At 38.2% G+C, this 23,053-nt stretch overlaps 1 protein-coding gene across 1 annotated transcript in view; it reads left to right on the top strand.

Moving 5' to 3' along the window:
• The window catches only part of WWOX (WW domain containing oxidoreductase), a 473,213-nt gene that overhangs the window by 324,541 nt on the left and 125,619 nt on the right, over window positions 1-23,053 (top strand). The window lies entirely within an intron of this gene.

Raw genomic sequence — 23,053 nt, 5'->3', positions numbered from 1 at the left:
TAGCTCAGTGAAATAAATTCCACCTGACACTTTAGGGTGACATTGTCTTGTTTCAACAGGAGGAGATTAAAGAAAGGAATTCTGTCTTTCCTATGATAAGAAATATCCCTTTATTACCCAGACCCAAAGTATGTATTAAAAAATAATAATAATAAACCCCCCCAGTTTGCTGCTTTTCCCAGGATGCTGAAGTGCCATGTTGAAGAAGAGGGGAAAATGATTTAAATAAAGCACTTGATATGTGAACATGTCCTCTCTTATCAGCACTTACTTTTTAGGGTTAAGTGATAAAAGAGTCAGATATATAGAATTTGGTTCATTTGGAGGTTCCCCTCTTCCTGTGGGAGTTAAATATCCCAGACAGCTGGACACTCCACAAATAGCTCAAGATAGAGTTTGTGATGTTTGTTTTTCTATATCACAAAAAAAACCCAAGAAAGAGACAATCCTGAAGTATTGTTAGGCCAGCTACAGGTAAAGAGGGAAGCAGTTATTTTGCTATGGCTATTGTGGTAAAATTAGGTAATTGAAAGGGTTTCTTTTTTGCCTGCTTTGGAAAGGTTTAGAGCAGTTCCTGTCTCACGTAGCTCTTAAAATTAAAAGACCCTTTGGGCATCTGCTGCATAAGTAAATTTTAACTTGGCCTTGAGAAACTCTATGCAGATTTCCATGGAGCACTCTCAGCTTATTGGTCTCTCTCCCATTTAGTGCATATCAGCCATATTTTAGGAATTCAGTAAATCTAATAAATGCAATGATATACATGATATAGATATGTATAAATCCATATATGATTTAAATTTACTGATGTCATAAAAGTCTTGGCTCCTGTTGGGGCTCCAGCCCTCTAATCTTGATGATTCCTTCTTTGAAAGTTTGTTCTAGGAAGAAAGTGAAGGAGAGATGGTGTTGGTGATGCTTTCTCTTGGCTTTGTTACATCTGTAAATCCTTCTATGCTGATCATGACAGTAATTCCAGAGAGCACTTTCTGACTTCTGTACTGAAATAGGTGTGGGAATACTGGAGTTTTGTTGTGTCTGATCTCAGGTTGGCTTTATTATGCAAAAGCAGTGAGCAGCTTCTGGTGCTCAGAGAAATCCTGGTGGAACATATTAACAAAAAGCTTGTACAATTACTCTTTACTGGCTGTCAAACGATGCTAGACTTGTCCTCAGTTACAGGGAACGTGGTTTAGTTTTGTTTTACATTGTTGTTATTTAATTGTGGGAAAAAGAAGTTTTGCTACATACCTGCTCTCAGTCTCATTCATATTCTCCTCCTTGTTTCCCTTTCCTTCTTTTTTCCCTCTTTTGTTTTCATACAGATTTCTAAATCTGATTAGCAATCACTACAGTTTGAGAAACAGGCCATTGTTTCCACTCAAAATTTGCATTTATCTCCTTTTTAGCAGAGGGGTAATAAAGAAAGCAGTTCAATGATTTTTGAAGAATTATGCTCTCTTGTTTATTTTTTTAAGAAGCAAGGATTTTTTTTTTTTTTAAACTTTGGGCTATTTTGTCTTCAAATCAAAACACATTTCAGTCATCAGTATAGGTCCAAGGGGAAGCTCTGGGTGTGAGAGAGCTCAGTCAGACCAGAGAGTGCAGGGAGATTGCTGCCCAGCTAGTGACAAACTGGGACAGAAATTCTGCAGGATCAGTAAAGGGGGGTGTTTGTTTTGTGCACACCAGACAAAGGTACCTGTGCCTTGTTCTCATCCTGCTAAAGGACAATATAAACAAATTCCCTCACCTGAGCATCTGTAGTCCTTGCTGTGAATGATGCTGTTCCTTCCTTGCAGAACTGCCCTCTGCCACTTTGCCAGCATAAAGCCTTGACTCTCATAAAATGTTTGGAATTTGAACCTGGAGCAAACTTGCCTTGTTTCATCTTTTTAAAAGCACTTCAAAGTCCAGTTTTGGCACATGGAGGGGCTCTCGGTGCTGAGGGAGGGACCAGGGCAACACCAGAGCTTTGGATTCTTGAAGAACTGAGAAATTTAAGAGCAGGAGGGGAAGGAGGAGGAAAAGGGGAGGATGCACATAAATGTTTAAGACATAAATTAGGGCTGCCACAGGGCTGTGATGGCTTCAGTGTCTATTCTCCATGCTGATTTCTATGGTCGTGCCCTTTGTGAGTTGAATTCCTTCAAACACAGTTCTCTACAACACGAACCCTTTTATCTCGAGTACATTTGACCACCTTTTCCCCTGAGCCTGCACTGCATGGGTGCAATAGATGTTGATATCTGTTTCCCTGAGTATTGCAAGGCTTGGACTTCAGGGTATTTTTGTATAATTCCTGCCTTCAAGAGATCAGGAGCATGTGCTTAAAACAGAGTCAGTATTCAGACTTGGATGAAATAACGTAATGCACATTCTAGTTTGTGTTTTACACTAAAGCTCCAGTCAGGAATTGAAAAGAGAATGCTAATTGCTATGGCCTCTGGTTATATGGTATACATGCCTACAAATGCATTTTGTCCTTTGTAAATACACATTTACATAAAATATTCTTTATATTTGTGTTTCATTAAACACAGAAGTTCAATAGCAGTGTCTCTGGCCCTCTGTTTCTGCCTGTCATTCCTTTCTGCCTGCAAAATCTTCTGGCTTTGAAGTAAATAACCATTTTTGCTACAGATGTCTTAGTGCTATAGAGAGCTGTTAAAGTAATTGTACCTACTTCCAAAATGTATGAAAAATGAGAATTCCTGAGAAAAGGTTTTGACATCTTCTGAGAAGATAATAACAGTGTAGGCTAACAGGGAGAAAGCTGTACGCTTTACTTTCAGTTTGATCACTTATTTTATACCTGTGCATTACTGTTTCTTTAATGTTCACATATAAAATTCAGTTAAATGTTGTTCCTAAAAGCTGCAGGCAAACTCCTCTGAAAATACCAAGATAATGAACTTGAACCTGAGCTTTCTCCATCAAAGAAATCATTATAGACAATGTGTTTTAGCTTTTGGCTTTATTCAGTTTAAATTCACATTTTCTCTTCCATGGGAAGAAGAAAGTGCATCTTTAAGAGGAGGTGTTTGTTAAATCAATATATACCTGTTGGTATTGCTAGGAATTGCCTTTCTGCTTTCAAATTGCTGTACAAAATACCTGAGTAGGCATAATGTCAAGAATGGAAATAATCAAAGTGTATTTAAAACTCGCTTTAAAAAATCCATTTAAAAAGTAGGAATGTGTTTTTCAGGCATTTTAAGACCATAAATTGAAACACAAGTATTTAAATTATTTTTCAAAGAGATTCAAAACTGTAGTGTATTTGCATAGCTACTGAGTGAACTTTTTTGTCCTCAGCATTTAAGTTTTCTAGCAGTTCTGTATTTTAGAAGACTCCAGTGCCCCATAAAAAGCAAATACTCAATTTTTCAGTTTCTAGGCACTGAATATTTTCCCTTCTGCTGGATTTGTTTTTATAACAGTAATTTATTTTAAAAAGAAGAAGGGAGAGAAAGTGAGAAACTGAAGAAATGAATGGAAGATTTTGGAAAAGGTCATTAAACAAGCTCTCTAGAATCTGATAGATACTGTCAAACGTTAAAATAAATATACTGCCGTGGTAGAGAGGAGGTGAGTGGGGCCCCGAGCAGCAGGGCTACACAGAGCCTGCACTTTGCTACCCAAACTTCACTGAAGCTCTGCCAGCTGATTTCATTGGCGAGAGGATTCAGAAAGAAAATGTTTGTGGTAAGACTAACAAAACTACTTCAATCCTTACCAGTCAACAGCTACAGGGGGCTCTCAAAGGCCACTCACAAGGGCTGAGGCTCCACGTTTGGGTTTGCCAGCATGAGATGTTCCTATGGAATTTTACTTAACTGTTTATTTATTATCCCTCCTGAATGACAAAGTGTCCAGCAATCACTGATCTGGAGAGAAAAACATTGAAGCCATGGACTAAGTAGGATTCATCCTGAGTAACAGATTGAGTAGCCCTGGAAAAACAAGGTTTTAAAACGGAAGTTTTATATATTTAGACTTGGGTGGGTTTGGTGGTTGGTTGTTGTTTTGGGTTTATTTTTAGTTTAGAATAACTACAGTGAACCCGTCAAGAGGCACTTGAGCATGCTGCCAAGTATTAAAAAATGATGGAACGACAGTGTGGTACAATTAACTCATCTTTTGCATCCTGGGGTGCCCAAGGCTGCATCCACCCCCTGTGGAATACCCCAGGGAGACCTTCTGCCTCCTCCTCTCTGCCGGAGCCCGCGCGGAGCTCGCAGACAAAAGTGACATTTGTGTCCATTCTAGCAAAACCCCAGCACAAAAGGCAGACAAACACCCTTGGCTTTCAAAATTAAGCTGGTTTCTACTCTCTCACATGGTCTATTAATGCTCCAGGCAATTAATGTCACCTCTATTTTGTTTGTATTGATCCTCGGCTTGCTCGTTCTCTCGTGCCGTGTTCTGTGCCAAGTCATGGGCTGGCCTTTCTTCGTCTTGACTCGGTCAAAAAGGAGACAGAGTGTTTTCTGGAGCACAGTAATTTGGGTGATGGAGAGTTATTTGTAGTGATAAACTACTGTCCTGTAGAATGTCCCTCTCTTTCCCACCATCATTCCTTGGGGCCATGATCCTGTTGGAAGATATTCGTCCTAATTCATGTTAGGAAGAAATCTGATCATTATGAACATCAAATCACTCTTTAAGACAGGGGATTTGTCAGTCAGGATGATAAAGGCAGTTTGTGTATCAAAGTCTGCTTGGTTTATGGAGCATGGGGAAACTGGGAGCAGTGACCCATGAAAACCTCCAACCCTACAGGAAGGAAGCAGCCTGTATTTCACGATGGGAGATTTTCTCTTGTGAAATGAGGGAAAATAGATCTCCACTGGTGTCCACAGACTCCAAAGTTATTGCTCCTTCCTTCCTTTCTCAACTGGAGAAGGCATGGATGGTGCGCTGAAACTTTTTCTGGTAAGGTTTTAAGATTTTGACCTCTCATGTTCAGCAGAGTTCTTTCATGAACTCATGAACATGGTAGTTTCACCCAGAAACAAACAAAAAAAAGAGCCACCATGATTTCTCCTGTAAAAGTAGGTTTTAACATAACAATAAAAAGACTTTAGGTATGGGACTTTTTTAAAGCAATGAAGTTTACAAACCTCCATGCACACAATTGACTGGGAGATTTATATGCTGCACAAAGACCATATTTTTATCTTTATATTTCTGTATAATCAGAGCATTATATGAAAAATTTCAGGACAGTTTCTACAATTATTTTTAATAGTGGCTCTATACTGTTGGTGCTCCAACAGACATCAGCTATTTTCATACACATTCACTGCAGAAATAAACTTCAAAACTGAGCAGTATTGAGAAGTCCCCTAAATACAGCACTCCCCCATACTGTAGAAATGGTCACCTCCTTCAGAAAAACCCAAATGGTAAAATGGCACAGTAAAGTAGCAACAATTTTGCCTAGAATTATGTGATCTTTTTCAGTTTGTGCCCTCTCTCAGTGGAAAGCAGTCATCTCTGCTGTCCAAATGAATTAGTTTTGGTGTTCTTGTCTCCACTGTTTTAGAAGTGCTGCTTTTACAGCTCTACTGTGTTTTAGAGTTTCCAGTCCTGTAATCTGGAGCCTCAGGTGTGACATAAAAGCTCATGAGTGTAATGCATTTGAGGTTTTCCCATTGCTGCCAAGAGTGATACAGCCCTGAAAGGATGGAGATTCAACAGCCAAGGCAGCAATCCTGGAGGTGATGGGTTGTGTTGATAAGGCAATACAGCCTGATTGCCTTTCCAGAAAAATTCAGAATATTATCTAGTAAGTGTTTGTAATAAGACTTTCACAATCTCTGATAAAATCTTATCTCTTTAGAGAGAGATGAAAACTGAAAACGTGTGGGACGGTTTTTGTGTGTTGTTTTATGATTTCTTGTGTTTGGTGGTTCATTTTTTGTTTTCTTTGCATAATCCGTGCTGCAGGCACAGTTAGGGCTCCATGTCTTGTGAGTGATTCTGCCTTCCACAAATTTGCAAGGACTGTAGATTTTTATTTTTTTCTCCATCTTTCCCAGCAGACATGACAACCTTGTACCCCTAAAAAGAAATATATATTATAGGGAGCAATGTTTCTTTGCTGTTACTCTGGAGGCAACCTGGTATTTGCAGAACACCTTCCTGCTAGGTGTGGAAATGCACTGAGCACACCTATGAGTGACCTCTGATGTTTGTTTATCCTGATTTATGAGATCCCTTGCATACTACAGGGAAGAAAAATAAATATGCAAAGTGCCAGTAGACTTTTAATGGAGTTACCCTGTATTTCTCCACAGAAGCTGACCTTGAAATTGCTTTTCATGCACAAGTCAAAATATGTAAATTAAGATCTCAAAGTGACAGTTCAAAACATGTATATAGTTTGTAAAGTTCTTGCCAAAGCCATGGAAATTTCATGTTCTACAAAGGCCATTCATCTGCCTCTGAAACTGTGTGTAGCAAAGTGTAGAGAGAATGGCATTGCTCAAGCACACGGGGGGAAATTTGGTCAAAACACAATTTCAGTTCAGCAGGATGAGAAGTCTGCCAAAATTTGCTCATGAAATCTGTGACTGTGCTGCCAGTGCAGTGTAGAGCTTCCAGCTCCCTAACAACAGCAAAAGCTAAGCTGGTATCTAAAACTGACTGATCTATGCCTAATTTTCTTTAATGACATTTGCTTTGCTACTGTTCAGGGTGTTGGAAAATGCAAAACGAGCAGGACGGCTCGCTGTTCCAACATGAAATGAGAAACTTGTGGGGCTTCCATCTCTTCTTTCCTAAATAGTACAAATAATATAAATGTTTCTGCTGGCTGCATTACACGTCAAATGCTCCCAGAAACACTTTCATCTCATATTTTACCTCTTGGTTTCCCTGTACTCCCATTCTTCGAGCATTTCTTCTAATGGCTTTCAGTCCCAGCTCAAAACTGCTCCATAATACTGAGGATATTAAGTATTTTCCTCTTTACCCTCTGCCATTGTTTGCAACATAAAAAAACCCAACAAAACAGTAAAATGAATTTCAGTTACGTTTATGATTAGTCCTTGTCTACAGCAACCACCACATTTGGCATGGGAACATCTTCTGGAAGCAGTCTTGCAGAGAAACAAGCAGATCTGCTGGGCTGGTGAGCAGCTGAGTAGGAAATAGCTGAGTTCCCAGTGACAGAGCTATTGCGGGGATGAAGAGAAAATTCAGGCAAAACATTTGGTTATGTGGTAGTGCAGAGGATTAGTCAAACATTATAATTAATGCCACTAGTGCTAAAAAGACATCAGGGATGTGGGATGTGTTGATTGTTTCTCCTTTCTGTTTATGCTGTTTCCTCTCCCCTGCAGCTGCAGGGCTGTGCCAGTGAAAGCCCCCGAGAGCGAGCTTTAGCCGCTGCTCCTCTGTAACTGCATCATTACCTCACTCCAAACAAAGTCCTTTTTTTTGTCAATAGAGGATGAAAACATTATTGGATTCAGGAGCTCATAGTAGTCCTGTACGCAGCTAGGGATGAAGAGGATAGATTTATGAAATGGACCATTTCAAATGGCATTATCTCCCCACAGTGAGGAACACCTTTCATAAATCATGGGAGAGCACTTGGCAAAGAAAGCATTTGTTATTCCTGCCATATATTGTTTTTGCATCCTCTACCATGTCTTCTTGGGATGGGGGAGAATCTTCTGTTTGCAATTTTTTTCTTCCCTAATAATTAGTGCTTTTTATCTTACAACTACAGGGAAATTCAGAACAAGCTTGGCAGTATGAATTTTTAGCTTACCTTTGTTTAGCTGCAGAGACACACTGAGCCCCAGTTTTCTGGTTTGGGTATGAAGCCAACTATTTCTTACACACTTCCAATATTGCAGGGCATTTTCTGCCTCATTATGTAGCAGGAGGTCAACTGGGAAGAGGAGTTAAAGTATAGAGAAAAAACTTGTTATTTTTTAAGGCTGGAAGGTTAGTGCTATTTTATGGGTATTTTTGCTTCTTAAACTCAAAGACTCTACTTTTGCTGTATTAATAAAGCTGTCTCTGATGCCTTTTGAACTCACCAACACCTGTATATTGTACTGGGTGGGAAGAGAGTTTTTTCTGTGTTGTCAGTATTTTTTCTGTATTTTTCACAACCCAACATTGCAATAATTTTACCAGCGAGCCTGACACCACTTGGGATAAATGCAGGTCTCCATTAAACCTGTAACTAGCCTGATGTGAAAAGTCAACATTTATTACACAGTATTATTTGTGTGGATACTTTGAAATCATCCCTTTGCTCTGGAGAGGAAACTTTTGAGAATGCTCTGAGGTAGCAACTTGTCATTACCTGTAATGAGCCAAGGAGAAAGGCCTTGATTTTGGGAAACGTGTTTTGACCAGAACTGATAGAAAGATAAAAGTGATGGTAGTGAAGCAAAATTGCCTGTGTTTAAGAACAGAACAAAAGGAAACATGAACTGAATATTGAAGTGTGTGTTAAATTCGGAATATTAGCTAGAAATTAGAAAAAAATATAATAAATAATTTCTAGTTTGAACTCCCCAGAGCTCTGAAGTTGGGAAAGGTCAGACTTCATACTTGTCCATACTAGCTTAATTCTGCCTCCTCATGGATCTCTGTAAAAATTAATTTTTTCCATTACACCCTTCCACATGCTTATACCCCAGTGGAAGCACATCATACTGAAAACAAAGAACAGACTGTAGCAAGACAAAAGGTGACATTTCTTGAACTTGAAATGTTTGTCTTGGCTACCTGGCTTTTTTTTCAGACAAATGAATGTGGGGATGGAGCAAGTGGCTTAGTGTTTTTAATACATACTTTTTTTTTTTTAAAGTCCATCTTAATATGACAGGAGTTTCATTATTGTATTAACATGTAATTCATAGAATACTGAATGGAATGTATTTATTCCCTTATAGACATTACTTTATTTTACTCCTGGATGTGCTTACAAAAGCCTCTATTAAGACCAGAGCATAGATGAGAGAAGCCTATCGGTGCCAACACGAAGCTCAGAGCTTCCTCTGCAGTGGAAACTGAGAGATCAAGTCAAGGTCAAACTCACTATTTATTCCTGAAATTTCTGCAGACACTGTTATTTAGGTGTAATGAGCCCTGCTTGGATCCGGTTTGGAAAGACACAAAAGCTTTGAACTTTTAAGTTTGGAGGCTCCAGTTACTTATGTGGGTATCTGAACCCTGGATCTGAAGGCTTGGCATTTTAGATGTTGACTTTCCACAGGGTTTAGGAGAACTTGTTCCTGTGATAGTGAAAATGTGTTTTACTGAGGGCTAAGAGTCTCTTAGCAGGAATATAAACTTACCTGGTCACAGCTCCTGTGTTCACTGAGCACGTGGATGTGCAAGGAGGGGGAGAAAAAGCATTTTAGCAGCCATGCCAAAAATGTGTATTAAAGCTGTAAGTGGCATTCAATTGAGCAATATGCCACATCGTATTTTTTATTTATCTTTTTTTGAGTAAACAGGAGGGTGATGGCAGCTAAAAAAAAGCCACTTTCCCATCACATGTGGGAACCTTGTACAGGAGTTTGTTGGATACAGATAGCAGCAGTTTCTTGTGGGAAATAATGGACTCTTTTCTTCTTTAGATTTCTTAAAAGGCTTGATATATAATAATATTGGTTATGTCATTACACAGAAGAATTGCTTTTCTAGCTGAGCTGGGGTATTGAACAGTAGTGTGTATAATGGATAAAAATGGTTCCACTGGATAAGGAGAGACAAGTATTGTCACCCCTGTTTTGAGGTGTATGTATGGTATATTTATCCTTTTTTTTTCCTTCTTGACAGCCATTATGAGGGCACTGTGTGTGAATTTTTTTTTTTGCTGGCATCAGGCTTTGAAGATCTTTATGGTGTAGCTGAGGTCAGGAATTCCTCATGTACTATTCTGCCTCAACACCTGCCCAGTGAGTGGCAGGTAGCAGTTTTACCTCTCTCAGTATATGGCTATCACCACTTTGTTTTAATGCTTCAGTGTTTAAAGCTGTTAAATAAAGCCAGGATTCATCAGGAACTGTTTTAATAGAATTGTCAGGTAGCTGCAGTGCCCCTGATTTAAATGAGTAAGCAACACCTATGGGCAAATGATCTTTCCGCACACAGAAATTAATTACAATTCAGGACTGATGAACTTTTATGAGCTAGTTAATTTTTAAAAGATGCTGTGTATGGTTTATTGAAATTAAAAGAAAGTGACAGCTTTCTGCCCCTACCCTCATAAAATTCTGTCCTGCATATAATATTGACCTAATTTAGTTCAAAGGCGCTGGATCTCCTCTTTAACACTTCATTGTGTAAAGGCCAGTTGAAGGTTTCAGTACTCTTCAAGTGAACAGTAAAGTTTCTTTCTGGTTATCCATGTTATGCTGGCTTTTATCAGTAGACAAGCTTTAAACTCCTCCACCCCTTGTCCTTGATTACCCTCAAAATAATTTTTAAACCGCTCAAATTCAGCATCAGGTTACAAAACTCCCATTTATAGAGTGTTATGAATGAATATTGATTATAAAACAGTGCACCATATACCACAGGATTGCAGATATTTTTATGTTGTGGATCTTCTCCTGGTGAAAAGATTTCATGGGCCACTGCCCTCCCTAATTATGACTGTAGGACACAGCTCACTTCCCATTCAAGCCAGGACCACATTGTCTTTTATTTGTATTCACATAACATTCTTGTGGGAAAGTAAAGGAGCAGCTCATAGGAAAAGGTAATATTATGGAGGCATTTTGGTTGATGCTGTCCCAAGATTCTGGCTAAGGGCTGGTGCTGTTCAAGTCAGTTGTAAAAAGTTACTTTGAGCAATACCAAGCACTACTTCAAAATACCAGTGAGAATTTACTTATTTTCTTACTACTGTTACGAGTCTTCCTTCCCTCCAATGACCTTCACAAACCCACAGACCATAAATTTTCAAACCTCTGTTTTATGGTCAAAATTGTGTATAAACCTATTTTCTTGGTCTTGAAGTTGCATTTTTTTCCTGTGATACTTGAATTCGTTGACCAATGTCAGGGATTTTTTGTGGAAATTCATGGCATGTCTGTGAAACCTGACAGCCCAAACCAGTGTTGTGCCCGTGCCACACTTCAGCCAGCGTGGATCTGCATGGAGAAATCTTCTGGGGTTTCCAGAATGTCCCAATAACATCTAATCACTTTTTTGAATTAACCTATCCAATAGACAAGAAATTAGCCTTCTCTTAAATACTTCAAATGTCTAGAAAAGAAGTCCAAAAAGTCCAAAGAAATTCAAAACCCTTTTCATATCTAGCAAATGAGTTCAATGAATATTATATTTTCTGAAACCAGTTAAATTTTTACTTCTTGCCTTTTCCTGAAGCAATAAAGATAGAAGCATTAATATTTCAAAGTTTAAGGGGAAAAAATGGGTACAGGAAGTCTCTTGCATTTATGTCTATCCTGTAGCTAAATTTCTACATCTGTTTTAGGACAGGTGCATTGAGTATTTTCAGTATGAGCTCAGGTGAGAGTGAAAAGGTGTTTCCTTTTCTTTTGGAAGGTTCTATTAAGCAAACACTGAGCACAGCTGCTCCAACTGGACATTCGAATGAGGAATGTTAATTTTCATGCCTCAATACAGAAATCTCAAGTTTCCTGGGTGAATTAGCTGTTAATGGGTTTCTAAAATGTACCATCAGTGGCATGGGAGAATGTAGTCTGTGCTGAGGCCAGAACACGGGCTGTAATCAGATAGCCTGTTATTATAATAAAGCCAGAGGATAATACTTCACATTGCTCGGTGCAGTAATTGGTCTGCCCCCTCTCCTACAGGCTTTGGCACTATAAAAACCAGTGTTTCACCTATCAACTATTTGTAACAGCTCTTACTTCCTGTGTATTCTAAATTGAAAATGTAATCTCAAACTGTAAGAGTGAAGTATATAAAGTGTCCCAAAATAAAATTTTAGGCTGCTTTCACCTCAATTTCAGGGCTTTGGTCTCTAGCAAAGGGTGATTTGCCTCACAGTGAACATACAATAATGCTATTGACAAAACACTAGCAATTAAATAACTTTTTCTTACATTACAGTTTTGTGACCAAGGACAGGCTGGAAGAAGCCAATGAAATAAACAGTTTGCTGTTTTTCAGAACGTGGCAGGGAAAATATGTAGACCCTTGAAAACCCACCAGATCAGAGTGTTTGTTAGGTTGTTTCATTTTTGCACAACAATTATTCTCCAAGCCAGTTATTGCCTTCCTATTTGTTGTGACTATGTATCCACTGCATTTATTTGGGATAGACAGTTCATTGGGAGTTTAAATGTGCAACCATGTGAACACATACCTGTGTTTTTTGGTCCCTAGCTATGCTGCAAATACTTGTTTAGCTGAGCGGTGCAATGCTTGTGTGCACTTCTGACTACTCCAGCCTGGAACCTGCTGCTGTGGTGCTATTTTTGGTGACATCTGTGCTTTTATGACAGCTGTTTTTGTGTTTTCCTGCTCATTGTTTAGCTTGCCTACCTGTTTGTCAGTCAGTGCCTCCCACTAACTTTTGAACCCAGACTTGTTTCAACCAAATAGGTCTGAGGTCTCCAGATAGTTGCGTTCTTCCCAAATTGCAGAAAGCTGGCAGGTAGAGCAGCAGACACAGACTCAAATTAGTGCTCTTGCTGCAGGAAAGTAGGAAAAATTCAGCTTTTACATCTGCTGAGTGGCTGCTGGCTGCCAGCTGGCACGTGTGGGCTCCAGGACACAGCACACTCTGTTGGGACAGCACAGAGGGAACGACGTGCAGGAGGTGAGGGCATGGAGAGGTCCTGTAGGGGCTCCAGGGAAAGGCTGGAGTGGTTGGAAAGACACTGGAAACCCTGCAGATGGGCTTGAGGACGTGGGGAGGGTAATGAGGTGCTTGGGGAGGGGTAGGTGACCACTTTTGCTGAGAGGAGCCTACGCGATGGACGCAAAACACGCATTTGTTCTGATTACAAGTGTGTTCGTGTTTTAGCTTAGCCTAATTACTGCTTTTGACTCAGCTCAACGCATAATGTTGCATGTCATGCTGTCCTACTTTTAATTTCACAGCTGAACACATTTCTATTGTTCTAATCCCCTTTTCCAAGCCTTGCTTTCCTCCATCTGGAGGACAGGCAAGGTGTTTGACCTGAGCTACTGACAGTACCTCTGAGGATCCTGTGGGGAATATCACTGGAAACAGACAAAATGCTTCTCCCTCAGGTGCTGACTATCCATTTTCTATAAAAAGTGGAGCTGGTGTGTTCCTGAGCTTTCCCTGGGCAGGTATTCACCAAGATGATGAGATAGCCTGTTGGATCTGGTGAAGGCAGTAGCAGCAGTTTCAGCTGGAAATGGAACAGTTGAAAGTCTGATAACAAAATTTGTAAGCAGAGAAACGGTTTCAATAGCTTAGTGTTGGACCAGATGGATTCTTCCTGAAATAATCTGTCAAATTCAAGATAATCCCCCTTTATTTTGCTTGAAAATGTGCTTTTTCTTGCAAATTTTACATGATGCAGTTGGATTTTCTAGTCCCAAGGAGAATCCATTTTACTACCAATCCTGCACAGTTATGTAGGCTTTTCCTCAGCCTGTTTATTTGGCTTGTGATTGCTAATGATCTGCTCTGGAGACATGTGTGAAGATGTACAAATATCTCTGCAACATAACAAAATATTTTGATTCAATCTAGTGCAGCTTTTTTCTTCATCACGAAGTAAGGTGAACTTATTCTCCCTAAAATGGATATCAATATTTTCTAAATCATATTTCAGCATTTTTCACTTGATGATGCTGATGACAACACTCCATCTCTCTTTGTCAGTGGCCATTTGGGAGATGGATTTTTATGTTTAAGGAACGGTTTATTTTAGGGTATGGATCAGTATAACAAAATTTTTATACATGCTCTACTGCTGGCAGTTGAAATTATAATTGGACATCATCTCCCTTTTGAGCTGGCCATGCACTCATTAATTAAACACCCCCTTAAATGTGTCCCAGAGATCTGTGCTGTGGCTGCTGGAATGCTGGAGGGAGTCACCCTTGTGGATATGGAATTGGTAGATAGAAGTGATGTGCCATTTTTTATCTTACTGCATTTAATTATTTATATTCCTTGGTGAAGTAAGTTCAGAAGATCATGGTAATAATTCTGTTACCTCATTGATTTTTTTGATGTGTGCTCATTGACCAAGAATGAATGGTAAACTTAGGACTTTAGCATAAAAGTTATGTTGTGCCTTAAAATAAACATGAAAATATATACTGCATATTCATATTTGAGTTTTATGCCTGCATTCTTAAAGCACAAAAAATCCCATGTTTTAAATTTCTATTACTCTTTTATTCATTAAAGTGTTTAGTTTTAATACTGTCAAAAATTATTTCACTGTTTTAATAAAAAACATGGGAAATTCACTTAGTTTTGTTTCTCATGTCATCCAAGATTATCCCACTCTAAAATTCTCAATTAAACATCAGTAACTGTTGCAGAGGAGAGACTGGAATCAAGAAATTTTGCTTATGGCTTGTATTGCAGCTAAGTTTATGAGGAATGTTATTCTCAATGATTCTAACAGAAGCCCCTCGCCAAAAACTTTATCACAGTGATAAGAATAAAAAATTTATGTAATTTACTTCAGTGAGTGCCAGAAAATGCATATGTGCAAATATCATCTGTTTAATCTATATGCCAGACAAGTCTGTTTTAAAGCACACCCCTAGATTTACTGAATGGAGCTGCTGCCAGTGTTGAAATTTGCTCTCTAGTATTTGGGAAATATGGCATCAAATGTTTCACTTGGGACAGAGCAGAGGGAAACACATCCCTGACAACAAACATCTAAAAATGATCAAAGCTCGAGTTTTTCTGTCTGGGGCAGAATGTCTTTATATACAATAATTGTTGTTATGTAGTAGTGTGAGATTTATGATGTCCTTAACAACTCATGCCCTCAGAGTTTGTGACTTATAAATTACGTGCCAGTGTGTCAAAAATTACCTGTTCTGCTTTGCTTGGGGTTCTGTTCTTTGTGGTTTTGTTGGGGTTTTTGTTGAGGGTTTTCTGTGTGATTGTGGGTTTTTAATAGTGGTGCATTTTTCTGTGGGTATAATGGAATGAAAATGGAATGAGCATGGAGTCATTATTTGCAAATAATTATCTTGAAGTATTATCCAAAACACTACAAATATTTTGTCTCTTTAGAGCTGGTGACTTTTGGCAGTTTTTTGATTGACCCCTTACCACTGAGGGTGGGGACAAGAACAGCTATTTATAATTGTGTTTGTCATTTCTTTAATTGTTTTTCCCCCAGCTCTCTTGAATCCTCCCATGGATGTCTCTGCCAACCTACGAATTTATAAAGACTCTTTTCAGAGAAGTGTTTTAAAGGTCTGTGTTCTCCTGGCTTGTGCTTCCTTGAAGGTTTTGTTTTAGGGTTTAATATGAATTAAATTAAATTGTATTTTTAGTACTTTCTGCAGAAATTGTGAGGTTTCTGCTGATGTCCTGTCTGATAGCTTGACCTCATGCCACTTCTCGATGGACACTCTTCCACAGTTAATGTCATATTGTAAAATGGGGATTATAGAGAAAGTGAAAATTCAGGTTTATGAGTATCTGTAGTAAGAGGGGAAGTCTCCAAAACAGAGAGATTTTGGTACTTTGTCACAGGATTCATCTATAACTGCACTTGAGTGGTGTGACCTTGGAGCAAACGGAGTCTCTGGGGTGTTTCAGTGTGTTCACACCCAGCTCCTGGGCACTTTGTAGAGCACAAAGATGCTTCCTTGAGGTCACATAGAAAAGCAGCCTCAAGTGTTTCCCTGGCCAGCACCTGCAGCACCATCCTGGTGTGGCCCTGATTGCTGTGTGATGGAGCCCATGGATTTGTCCGTGCAGAACACAGGAGGTGTTCTGGCTGTGAGAGGAAAGGGGCCCAAGCCCTGCATACCTTTAATCTTGTATCTTTTTCCTGGGAAGCCTCTGTAATTCATAACACAGTCATGTTATTCAGGAATGTTTCCTTAGACAGATTCTATCTCTGAGAGCTTAAGTCGAGGGATTTTCAAACAGTCACTTGATTTATGTATGTGAACATGTAGCTCGTAAGAGGAGTTTATTTTACAACTTCTTTGGTGCTATGCACCAGAAAACCTCCAGTAAATTTAACTTCCTTAATGTTCTTTTTCTTCTGTTCTGTACCCTTCAGTCATGTGTAAGTTGATTTCTCATCATTTTAGGAATTTTGTAAAACTACACGGTGAGGAAGGTGATTGATTCTTTCATCTTTGATTTTGGTCTTTGGTTCTGGTGGTTTTTTGTGTGCCAGCAGATGCAATTTCAGTTCTCCATCCTGTTTTAGCTTAATTTGCTGCATATTTGTATGTTTACTGCTGTATGAACCTTTTTTTGTGTGAATAGATTCAAATTCTGTCCATGTAAAAACACAAATTCTAAAATACTATTTTTTTCATAGTTTGAAGATGCGCCTTCTTGAAAGTCAAATGTAATCTGAATTTATTTTTCATTTAGGTGAGTGAAATATTGTGTTGTCTTTTAAAGTCTGGGACAGCAACTGAGTGTTCAATCACAGTTGCTTCTCGAGGTTCAGATTCCCATTGAAATGGTCCTTTTAATGTCATCTTTAATTTAATCAGATAATGTCATCAAAATAACATTTACCTTATTACTGCAAATTCACTGCATTATTAGCTAGAGTAACAGGCAAAAAAGATGGAACCTCCATGGAAATTGTGCTTCCAGGAAAAATGGATACAGTTCATAGAAGCTCTGTATTTAATTTGCAGTTTCAAAGCACTGTCAATGGAAAGATTTTATGAGTCTTAAATAATTTTAAAACTCTTTCAAATGAAACCCATAGCATCCACCAACTTAGTCTGATTTTTTCAAATTATCATTCCTTTGCCCAGTTTTAAAGTAAGCTGAACAAGACATTTGACACAGTCACAGAAATATTCTTGTAAGTCTGTCACCCTTTAAAAGTGTGGGTCTTGGGTGAACATTTGTATTCATGAATTAAAAGTCAATTGACTTTAGTTTCTAGCATAGGTACATTCAAATTTGATGTAATTTTATTTTTTATTTCAGAATCTTTCACAAAGTTTGATGAGTTGCAACATGTTTAAAATTCAAAAATATTTGAGAGTCCCTTTCTGTGACCTCTTTTGACAACCTGAGCTTCCATCATTTCCAGCATTTGTTCCTCTAGATAATTCTCATCAAAATCCTAGGATTTTTCTTTCCTGTTTAAAATAATATGAATTATTTTTTGTAAAATATTGCATTACTGATGCAGAATGTTTTGTGCAGTGTGCTTTCTGTCATTCCTGACCAGAAATCTCTGATACTCAAAGAATTCCTTAAATGAGATGAAACTCTACTGAATTTACTGGTAATTAGCAAAACTGAGGAATGCAGAAGGGAACAGTGAGCAGGATTAATCACTGTTGCTTAGGAAGGAATGGAAAATTCTTTGCATTTAGTAGGAACAAACTTTTTAAAAGTAAATTTTCAGTTGGTAGTGTTGAAAAGGCATCTTCAAGTTATTCTGTGTTTAAACAATGTGTCTGTTTAGTTTGCACAAGAATAGTACTAGAAATGTAAAAATGCAACAAAAAAAGCACATCTGGTTATTTTAATCCTGTCTGGAAGAGATTATCAGAATCTACTAAAACCACAGCAAAGATTTCTGTCCCACTGCTTAGTTTTTGGTAGCTTTAAGAAAGTAGCTGAGTGTTTGATTTTTTGTTAGAACTTCACAAGATTTCTCAGTATTTCTCTTTTATTTTTTCTATTTGTCTCCAAAAGTCAGATCTTTGTTTACTAATTCAAGATTTCTTATCCTTTGCAATACAAAATCCTGACAACAAACCCACTATCTTTTGTGACCTATAGCCCTTAGTAAGGACTTCAGCATCCCAGGTTTGTCTTCAGGGTTGTGATGTTCCACTGCATCAGCTCTTGATGGCTCTATGGATGCCTTTAATCTTTTCATCATGAGTTCAGAGGAAGCATTAGGGTTTAAATTTGGGTTTTCAGGGCCCTGAAAAATAAGGCTTTATATTTTTATAAAGGAAAGGAAGAGTTTCTGTGGTGAGAACAGCCTTACTCCCAGCCAGACAAATACAGGTACTGTCAGCTCAATAGTCTCAGCTCCCACCTTTGAACACACAGAGAAAGATTCTGTAAAAGTCACCACAGAAAACACAACAGAGCATTTCTCAGCTCAAAACCAACACTTGGAATTACACCAGGAAACAAATTAACAATGTCTCTGAGGTCCAGCTCCTCGGATGTGCTGTATCAGAAATGCCACTTAGCAGTAACAGAACTGACATTTCCATGTGGTTTCCCAAGATAACTTGATGTAAAGCTTGTTGTGGCAGCAACCCATTACAGAGGTGAGCAGTTGTACTCTTAAAGAGAGAAAAAAACCCAACAAAACCCTAAAAATTCTTTTCCTCCAAAAAACATTATTTCAGTTAATGTGCTCAGGCTGAGAATAAAAGTTGTGCCATGTAAAATTGTTCCATGACAGCACCAGCACACAGGCTCTGCCACATCGGTACTGCAGTGTCTTCTCAGCTGCAATGTTTTTGTGGTGTTATTCCTCTCCACCTTTAGAACTGTACACAACTATGAGGATATAAACAGGGAGAAAATTCAGTTGCTCAGAAAGCAAAGTTATCAATCCATCTATTAAATCCTGTCACTTCAGCTGTCAGGTAGGAGGGACTTTCCTGCCAAAGATACTGAAGATCATCTCCAGGTACAATGAGATGAGCCTGATCCCAACAGCAAGCTGGTATGAAATTAATGTTATACCTCAAGGAAAACTATAAATGTCTGAGGTTTGAAGGCAAGGATCAGTTATGGATTCCCCAGCAGTGCAAAACTTATTTTTACCTGTTGACATTCAAACCAGTATCAGTTTAGTCAGGTGACATTCTAGCACGCACTGAAAGTAAGAAACCCCGCAAACATACAGTCCACACATTACATTTTCACTAAACATGTGCTTCAAATGTGCTTATCTGTGACACAGACAAATTTGTGTTGTGCCTTGGTAAAATTCACTTTTTAAAATCAGTGCTTCTGATTAGCACACAACTGGACTGCAAATATTCCCCTGGCATGGAGCTTCTCCCATCTCCCTGTCTCTCTTTTTTAATCTGCTATTGGTCCAAAGAGTGAAAATTGTATTTCTTGATTCTTCTGCATGATGGTGAACTTTACCCTCTTTTACACTTTTTTCTGGTTACTAAACCAGAAAATCACATAAACTCAAAATTAGCCCAAATATTGTCCCGTTAACATCACACGTGCAGCAGGACAGGTCGTGCACCTCAAGCTGCACAGATATTTGGTGGGTTTGCTGATTTTGGGTTTATGTGGCTAAACATTCTTCAGGTGTCCTTTTATACAACCTATCCTGGTGTCCATATAGTTCCTCACAGCCTTATTGATTGATTATTTCTTTCATTCTCCTCTAAGTGAAAACTAGTGGTTTTGCTAATAGCATTTGCTAGAAAAATGTGTATTATTTTAGGTATCTTAGAAAAAGTTGATCTAATTTACTCTATCTATTCAGCAAGTAAGTGCTAGGGAACACTTTTTAGGAAGAACATATTTCTTTGTTCCATTTGCAGAGTCTAAATAGAAGAAAAACATATACTGTGTACTTAGTATTTGGATATTTCATCAAGTACAAATATTCTTTTCTGACATATTTAATAACTTTAAATTATATGATGCAGGGTAAGGCAACCCATGTTGCATAATGCCTGAAGCCTGTCACATAATTCACTTCTTCTTTTCAGCTCCAATATTTTAGTTTATCAGAAAGGAAATGGGGGAACACTGGGAGATGAGAATAAGCAGTTTTTTTCTATTGCTGCATTAGTACAAATATACCAGAAATTTTTGGAAGCAGCTGGTGCAAAGGGGAAAAAAAAAAAGAAAGAAAAAAATATCCCTGAGTGTGCAGAGAGGATCCAAGCCATTTTACAGTCCTTGCTTGGGTAAGGGAAGTCGCTTCTTTATTTAACTATTATTTCTCTTTTCCAAATAAATATGAGCTGCTTCTAAATAGGGTGATGATAGCAGGTGGTCTCTCAAGCAGAAATTATTTTCAAGCTGACAAGTACACTGAGCACAGTATAACTACATGTATTTCAGGAAAACATCATGCACGTCTGTTTAAGGATTCATTAACATGGTATAGATTAAACCCATTGAAGATGGCACAGATTGTTTCATTTTATTACATTCAATTGGATTGGATGTGTGCCATTTGCAAAGAGCAATATTACCACAAAAAAAAAAAAAAGGAAAAAAAAGAAGTCTGGCACATTTGTCACATAATATTCCCCTATTGAGAATGAACTGTTTCTGAACATCAAAAGGTAAAAATCTGTTTTCCCCTCACCCTCTGCCATATTAACCACAAGAAAATATGACTGCACGTCTTGTTATGAAGCATTTGAGCAGCACATTTGCCGTGCCCAGAGCCACCTCATTGAGTGGAATAGGGAGACCTTTGTGCTCTTCATGATGCAGGGACTGGAGTTCATCAAGTTCAGCCCCAGAGCTCAGAGCTCCTGCTGTCCCCCTTGGACATCCCTGTCCCCCAGAACCCTCCCTGCCACCGGGGATGGGGCAGGGGTGCCCTGGGAAAGGGGAGCTGCAGAGGCAGCCAGAGGAAGGGGAACAGCTGCTGTTAAAGAGAGGATGGTCAGACAAAGAGGGAGATTTAAATTCATATAATGTTGCAGTTTATAACGTGAATACTTTGGACATCTGTTTAAAGTCTAGTGTTCTAAATGGATGGGAGCCTTCCCAAGGCAGAGCTTAGGAAGCTTTATCTGTTACATGAGGCTGCAGATTGTAAAGATATGTCTCAATCAGCTATAGCTTGGGTCTTTTAATATTTGAGTCAGTAGCAAAACTCAAAAAACCATGTACATGGGAAATGATGGCATAACCAGTGAAAAAAAGAGATGGATTAAAGATATATATCCTAAATATGCACATTATATAATATGTATCCTAAATATACATATTATAAGTACTCCTTTTCATTCCATACCCTTAAAAAGTCCTTGTAGTGTGTGTGTGTGGAGGGGGGAACAGAACAAAAGCAAATTTGCTGTCATTGGCTTGTATCTAAATATTCTATTTTAAATTAGACAGTAGCAGAGTTGCAGCATAACCCATGTTGTATTTTCTACTTCTGCTGGAGGATCCATTTTAAGTGTATTTTTATGCCATCCCTTTTGGATTAATCTACATTATTTCTCAGAACTCAGCTTCACCTATATTTATAGCTTATATTATTATCATTACTATTTGTTTTGCTGGTTTATTTCTCAATGTGTTTGAAGGGGAATTCAATTTAATTAATGGTTAATTTAGAAGAGGACCATTTAATAAATGTGTTTTTGGAACTGAAGTCTAGCAGTCAGGATGAAGTAGCTTTTATTTTTATCAGTCGAGGTTATTGATACTCTAACTAAAAGATTGACAAACGCTGTAGGTAAAGTATGATTTGATTCATAGTGTACCTCCAGTGAGATGCACTGAAGAGTTAATTTATTTTATTTTATTTATTTATTTAGTTATTTGGTGGTGGTGGTGGTGCTGCAGTTGGGACTCAGCTGTTGTTTCCTCTGGGATTAAACAGCTGTCAGCATTGTTAATGACATCAAATTCATGCATTAAAATTCTCTCATTCCTCTCCATATAAAATGTGGATGTGGAAAGCACTGCCATATCCCCCTTTGTGAAGGAATGAAAATCCAAGGAAAGATAACAGCACTTATTACAAAACCACAGACCGGAGCTTCTGTTGATGGAATCTCGTAATGAGTAATTAAGCTACTTTGCAGAAGTCAGCGCTGTCACGTCTGCAATTGGGTATTTCCATTCCCCTGTGGATACAGCTGGGAAAAGACTACTAAGGTGATAAAAAAAGAAAAATAGAATTGTTCTAGAAATATCATCTTCATGAAGCCGGAGGTTTCAATGCAAAGTGGCTATGAAAAATTAGCCTACAGAAATAACCTGTCTGGTGTAAAAGACATTCCTTTAAAAATTCATAACTTATATTATCTGATAAACAAAAAACAATGAGGTTTTATTACCCTGCAGTCTCACAAGGATGTGACAACGGCAGGTTTATTTCTGGGATGGGGTGGTTTTTTGTCCTTTTTTTTTTTTTTTCTTGAGCCTTTTGCTCTATAAATGAAAGTTTTCAACTCTCAGTTCAGTTCTGTAGTTCTGAAAACATGTTATAGGAAGCTTGTGGCCTTTGAGGGGAAATTATCTTTTCAGGGGAGAAAAGAATTGAAGCAGATTTTTTTTTTTTTTTTTTTGCTGTAAAGTTCAAAACACTACACATGCTTTTAAACTGATATATAATTCTTATGCCCCTAAGAACTCCAATTATTAAAAATAGTCCTGAATTTTCACTAGTTTGAGTGTCCCTATTCTCTTTTTAGTTCTTTTCTATGTTTTTTTATGGTTTGTTAAGCAATTAACTTACTCTTAACTTTCTTCTTTCAAGTAGCTTTGTTTTTTTAGAGGCAAAAAAATTAAGCAGAAAGCATAGCTCTCTGAGTGTCTTTATCCTGCTTCCAAGAAGTTGCTTTTGTGCAGAAGTACCCTGGTTTTTTTTTGTAATATCCTCATATGTCAGCTGTTACAGTGAAATCAAATTAAATTAAGCCCAATGAAGAAACCAGCCTGTTAACAAAATGAATTGATAGTCATTTACTGAATTCAGTAAAATGTACTGGAATATACAGGAATAAACCAGTCAATTGATTAACTGGCTTCCAGATCAGATGGTGAAATATGAGTATCTGATGAGTCAAATTAATATGTGTTAAGTGATAGCTGAAATCTCTAAAATATGCTATGCCTTTTTAAAAAAAGGTTCTGTGAAAAGCTTAAGTATTTATTGTTTCAAGGCCATGCATTTGGGAAAAACTCCAGTTTATTAGCAGAGTGGTG

This window comes from Parus major, chromosome 11, assembly GCF_001522545.3.
Source record: "Parus major isolate Abel chromosome 11, Parus_major1.1, whole genome shotgun sequence".
NCBI lineage: Eukaryota > Metazoa > Chordata > Aves > Passeriformes > Paridae > Parus > Parus major.
Note: the sequence above shows the minus strand (reverse complement) of the source record. Positions and strands in the feature narration are given on the sequence as shown.